The following is a 6,301-nucleotide window of genomic DNA, read 5'->3' on the forward strand; positions in this document are numbered from 1 at the left end:
GGGAAGTCTGAGTCACAGCAACCAAATAAGAAAAGGATAAAAGACATCCAAATAATTGATATCTATAGGACATTTGACCCCAACACAATGAACTTCAGCTTTTTCACAAGTGCACACGGAACATTCTCCAGGATAGATCACATCCTGGGCCATAAATCTAGTCTTGGTAAATTCAAAAAATTGAAATCACTTCAAGCATCATTTCTGATCACAGTGTGGTAAGATTAGCTGCCAACTACAGGAAAAAAAAAAAAAAAACCTACCAAAAATACAAACATATGGAAGCTAAACAACACACTTCTGAATAACCAACAAATCACAAAAGAAATAAAAAGAAATCAAAATATGCATAGAAATAAATGAAAATGAAAACACGACAACCCAAACCTATGGGATTCAGTAAATGCAGTGCCAAGAGGAAGGTTCATAGCAATACAAGCTTACCTCAAGAAACAAGAGAAAAATCAAACAAATAGCTTAACTTTACACCTAAAGCAACTATAAAAAGAAGAAACAAAGAACCCCAGGGTTAGTAGAAGGAAAGAAATCATAAAAATTAAGACTGAAATAAATGAAAAAGAAACAAAAGAGACTATAGCAAAACAAACAAACAAACAAACAAACCTAAAAGCTGGTTCTTTGAGAAGATAAATAAAATAGACAAACCATTAGCCAGACTCATCAAGAAAAAAAGGGAGAATCAAATCAAGAAAATTAGAAATGAAAATGGAGAAATCACAACAGACAACACAGAAATGCAAAGGATCATAAGAGACTACTATCAGCAACTATATGACAATACAATGGATAACTTGGAAGAAATGGATGAATTCTTAGAAAAGTATAACCTTCTAAAACTGAACCAGGAAGAAATAGAAAATCTTAACAGACCCATCACAAGCACAGAAATAAAAACTGTAATAAAATATCTTTCAGCAAACAAAAGCCCAGGGCCAGATGGCTTCACAGTTGAATTCTACCAAAAATTTAGAGAAAAGCTAACACCTATTGTACTCAGACTATTCCAGAAAATTGCAGAGGAAGGTAAACTGGCAAACTCATCCTATGAGGTCATCATTACCCTAATACCAGAACCAGACAAAGATGCCTCAAAGAAAGAAAACTATAGGCTAATATCACTGATGAACATAGATGCAAAAATCCTCAACAAAATTCAGGCAAACATAATCTAACAACATATTAAAAAGATCTTACATCATGACAAAGTGGGCTTTATCCCAGGGATGCAAGGATTCTTCAGTATTTGGCAAATCAAAGTGATAAACCACATTAACAACTTGAAAGATAAAAACAATATGAATATCTCAATAGATGCAGAGAAAGCCTTTGACAAAATTCAACATCTATTTATGATTAAAAAAAAACCTCCAGAAAGCAGGTATAGAAGGAATATACCTCAAAATAAAAAAAGACATATATGATAAACCCACAGCAAACATAATCCTCAATGGTGAAAAATTGAAAGCATTTCCCCTAAAGTCAGGAATAAGACAAGGGTGCCACTCACACCACTACTATTAAACATAGTTTTGGAAGTTTTAGCCACAGCAATCAGAGAAGAAAAAGAAATAAAAGGAATCCAGATTGGAAAAAAAGAAGTAAAACTCTCACTGTTTGCAGATGACATGATCCTCTACATAGAAAACCCTAAAGACACCACCAGAAAATTCAGTTCAGTTCAGTCGTTCAGTCGTTGAGCCTTCCTCAAAGAAATAGAGGAAAACAATAGAATGGGAAAGACTAGAGATGTCGTCAAGAAAATTAGAGAAACCAAGGGAACATTTCATGCAAAGATGGGCTCAATAAAGGAGAGAAATGGTATGGAATTAACAGAAAGAGAAGACATTAAGAAGAGGTAGCAAGACTACACAGAAGAACTGTATAAAATAGATTTTCATGACCCAGATAATCATGGTGGTGTGACTATGTGTCTGTGATTCCAGACATCCTGGAATGTGATGTCAAAGGAGCCTTAGGAAACATCACTACAAACAAAGCTAGTGGTGGTGATTGAATTCCAGTTGAGCTAGTTCAAATCCTAAAAGAGATGTTGTGAAAGTGCTGGACTCACTATGCCAGCAAATTTGGAAAACTCAGCAGTGGCCACAGGACTGGAAAAGGTCCGTTTTCATTCCAATCCCAAAGAAAGCCAATGCCAAAGAATGTTCAAACTACCGCACAATTGCACTCATCTCACATGCTAGCAAAGTAATGCTCAAAATTCTGCAAGCCAGGCTTCAGCAATACATGAACCATGAACTTTGAAATGTTCAAGCTGGTTTTAGAAAAGGCAGAGGAACCAGAGATCAAATTGCCAACATCTGCTGGATCATCGAAAAAGTAAGAGAGTTCTAGAAAAACATCTACTTCTGCTTTATTGACTATGCCAAAGCCTTTGACTGTGTGGATCACAAGAAACTGTGGAAAATTCTTCAAGAGATGGGAATACCAGACCACCTGATCTGCCTCTTGAGAAACCTATATGCTGGTCAGGAAGCAACAGTTAGAACTGGACATGGAACAACAGACTGGTTCCAAATAGGAAAAGGAGTACGTCAAGGCTATATATTGTCACCCTGCTTATTTAACTTATATGCAGTGTACACCATGAGAAACATTGGGCTGGATGAAGCACAAGCTGGAATCGAGATTGCCAGGACAAATATCAATAACCTCAGATATCCAGATGACACCACCCTTATAGCAGAAACTGAAGAAGAACAAAACAACCTTTGGATGAAAGTGAAAGAGGAGAGTGAAAAAGCTGGCTTAAGACTCAACATTCAGAAAACGAAGATCATGGCATCTGGTCCCATTACTTCATGGCAAATAGATGTAAAAACAGTGGAAACAGGGGCTGACTTTATTTTTATGGGCTCCAAAATCACTGCAGATGGTGACTGCAGCCATGAAATTAAAAGACACTTAATCCTTGGAAGGAAAGCTATGACCAAGATAGATAGCATATTAAGAGCAGAGATAATTACTTTGTCAACAAAGGTCCATCTTGTCAAGGCTATGGTTTTTCCAGTGGTCATGTATGGATGTGAGAGTTGGACTACAGAGCAAGCTGAGTGCCGAAAAATTGATGCTTTTGAACTGTGGTGTTGGAGAAGACTCTTGAGAGTCTCTTGGACTGCAAGGAGATCCTTGCAGTCCATGCTAAAGGAGATCAGTCCTGCGTGTTCACTGGTAGGACTGATGTTGAAGCTGAAACTCTGATACTTTGGCCACATGATGTGAAGAGCTGACTCATTTTGAAAAGACCCTGATGCTGGGAAAGATTGAGGGCACAAGGAGAGGGGGATGACAGAGGATGAGTGGTTGGATGGCATCACCGACTCAATGGACACGGGTTTGGGTGGACTCTGGGAGTTGGTGATGGACAGGCAGGCCTGAATTCTGCGGATTGGGTCACAAAGAGTCAGTCATGACTGGGCGACTGAACGGAACTTAACTGATGGGACCAAATGCCATGATTTTAGTTCTCTTAATGTTGAGCTTTAAGGCAACTTTTTCACTCTCCTCTTTCACTTTCATCAAGAGGCTCTTTATTTTTTCTTCACTTTCTGCCATAAGAGTGGTGTCATCTGCATATCTGAGGTTATTGATATTTGTCCTGGCAATCTCGATTCCAGCTTGTGCTTCATCCAGCCCAATGTTTCTCATGGTGTACACTGCATATAAGTTAAATAAGCAGGGTGACAATATATAGCCTTGACGTACTCCTTTTCCTATTTGGAACCAGTCTGTTGTTCCATGTCCAGTTCTAACTGTTGCTTCCTGACCAGCATATAGGTTTCTCAAGAGGCAGATCAGGTGGTCTGGTATTCCCATCTCTTGAAGAATTTTCCACAGTTTCTTGTGATCCACACAGTCAAAGGCTTTAAATAAAGCCTTTAAAGTCAATAAAGCAGAAGTAGATGTTTTTCTGGAACTCTCTTGCTTTTTCGATGATCCAGCAGATGTTGGCAATTTGATCTCTGGTTCCTCTGCCTTTTCTAAAACCAGCTTGAACATTTCAAAGTTCATGGTTCATGTATTGCTGAAGCCTGGCTTGCAGAATTTTGAGCATTACTTTGCTAGCATGTGAGATGAGTGCAATTGTGCGGTAGTTTGAACATTCTTTGGCATTGGCTTTCTTTGGGATTGGAATGAAAACGGACCTTTTCCAGTCCTGTGGCCACTGCTGAGTTTTCCAAATTTGCTGGCATAGTGAGTCCAGCACTTTCACAGCATCATCTTTTAGGATTTGAACTAGCTCAACTGGAATTCCATCACCTTCACTAACTTTGTTTGTAGGGAGGCTTCTTAAGGCCCACTTGACTTCACATTCCAGGAAGTCTGGCTCTAGGTGAGTGATCACACCATCATGATTATCTGGGTCATGGTCATTTTTTTTGTACAGTTCTTCTGTGTAGTCTTGCCACCTCTTCTTAATATCGTCTGCTTCTGTTAGGTCTATACAATTTCTGTCCTTTATTGAGCCCATGTTTGCATGAAATGTTCCTTTGGTATTTCTAATTTTGTTGAGATCTCTAGCCTTTCCCATTCTATTGTTTTCCTCTTTCTTTGTACTGATCACTGAGGAAGGCTTTTTTTTTTTTTTTAATCTCTGCTTACTATTCTTTGGAACTGTGCATTCAAATGGGTATCTTTCCTATCCTTCTTTGCTTTTCACTTCTCTTCTTTTCACAGCTATTTGTAAGGCCTCTTCAGACAGCCATTTTACTTTTTTACATTTCTTTTTCTTGTGGATGGTCTGTATCCATGTCTCATATACAGTGTCACAAACCTCCGTCCATAGTTCATCATGAACTCTGTCTATCAGATCTAGTCCTTTAAATCTATCTGTCACTTCTACTGTATAATTGTAAGGGATTTGATTTAGGTCATACCTGAATGGTCTAGTGGTTTCCCACACTTTCTTCAATTTCAATCTGAATTTGACAATAAAGAGTTCATGATCTGAGCCACAGTCAGCTCCTGGTCTTGTTTTTGTTGACTGTACAGAGCTTCTCCTTCTTCGTCTGTAAATAATATAATCAATCTGATTTTGATGTTGGCCATCTGGTGATGTCCACGTGTAGAGTCTTCTCTTCTGTTGTTGGAAGAGGGTGTTTGTTATGACCAGTGCATTCTTTGGCAAAACTCTTTGGCCATTGCCCTGCTTCATTCTGTATTCCAAGGCCAAATTTGCCTGTTACTCGAGGTGTCTCTTGACTTCCTACTTTTGCATTCCCGTCCCCTATAATGAAAAGGACATCTTTTTTGGGTGTTAGTTCTAAAAGGTCTTGTAGGTCTTCAGAAAGCCATTCAACTTCAGCTTCTTCAGCATTACTGATCGGGGCACAGAGTCAGATTACCGTGATATCAAATGATTTGCCTTAGAAACGAACAGAGACTATTCTGTCATTTTTGAGAGTGCATCCAAGTACTGCATTTCGGAATCTTTTGTTGACCATGATGGCTACTCCATTTCCTCTAAGGGCGTCTTGCCCACAGTAGTAGATATAATGGTCATCTGAGTTAAATTCACCCATTCCTGTCCATTTTAGTTCACTGATTCCTAGAATGTTGATGTTCCCTCTTGCTATCTCCTGTTTGACCACTTCCAATTTGTCTTGATTCATGGACCTAACATTCCAGGTTCCTATGCAATATTGCTCTTTACAGCATCAGACCTTGCTTCTATCACCAGTCACAATCACAACGAGGTGTGTGGGTTTTTTTGTTTGTTTTCTTTTTTCCTCCATCCTTTCATTTTTTCTGGAGTTATTTCTCCACTGATCTCCTGTAGCATAGTGGGCTCCTACCCACCTGGGGAGTTCATCCTTCAGTGTCCTATCTTTTTGCATTTTCATAAAATTACTAGAGCTAATCAATGAATATAGTAAAGTTGCAGGATATAAATTTAACACACAGAAATCCCTTGCATTCCTATATACTAACAGTGAGAAAACAGAAAGAGAAATTAAGGAAACAATTCGGTTCACGATTGCAACGGAAAGAATAAAATACTTAGACATAAATCAACCTAAAGAAACAAAAGACCTATATATATATATATATATATAAACTATAAAACAGTGATGAAAGAAATCAAAGATGACACAAATAGATGGAGAAATATACCAAGTTTGTGAATCGGAAGAATCAATATAGTGAAAATGAATATACTACCCAAAGCAATCTATAGATTCAATGCAATCCTTATCAAGTTACCAATGGTATTTTTCATAGAACTAGAACAAATAATTTCAAAATTTGTATGGAAATA

Source organism: Capricornis sumatraensis, chromosome 4 (genome assembly GCF_032405125.1).
Source record: "Capricornis sumatraensis isolate serow.1 chromosome 4, serow.2, whole genome shotgun sequence".
NCBI lineage: Eukaryota > Metazoa > Chordata > Mammalia > Artiodactyla > Bovidae > Capricornis > Capricornis sumatraensis.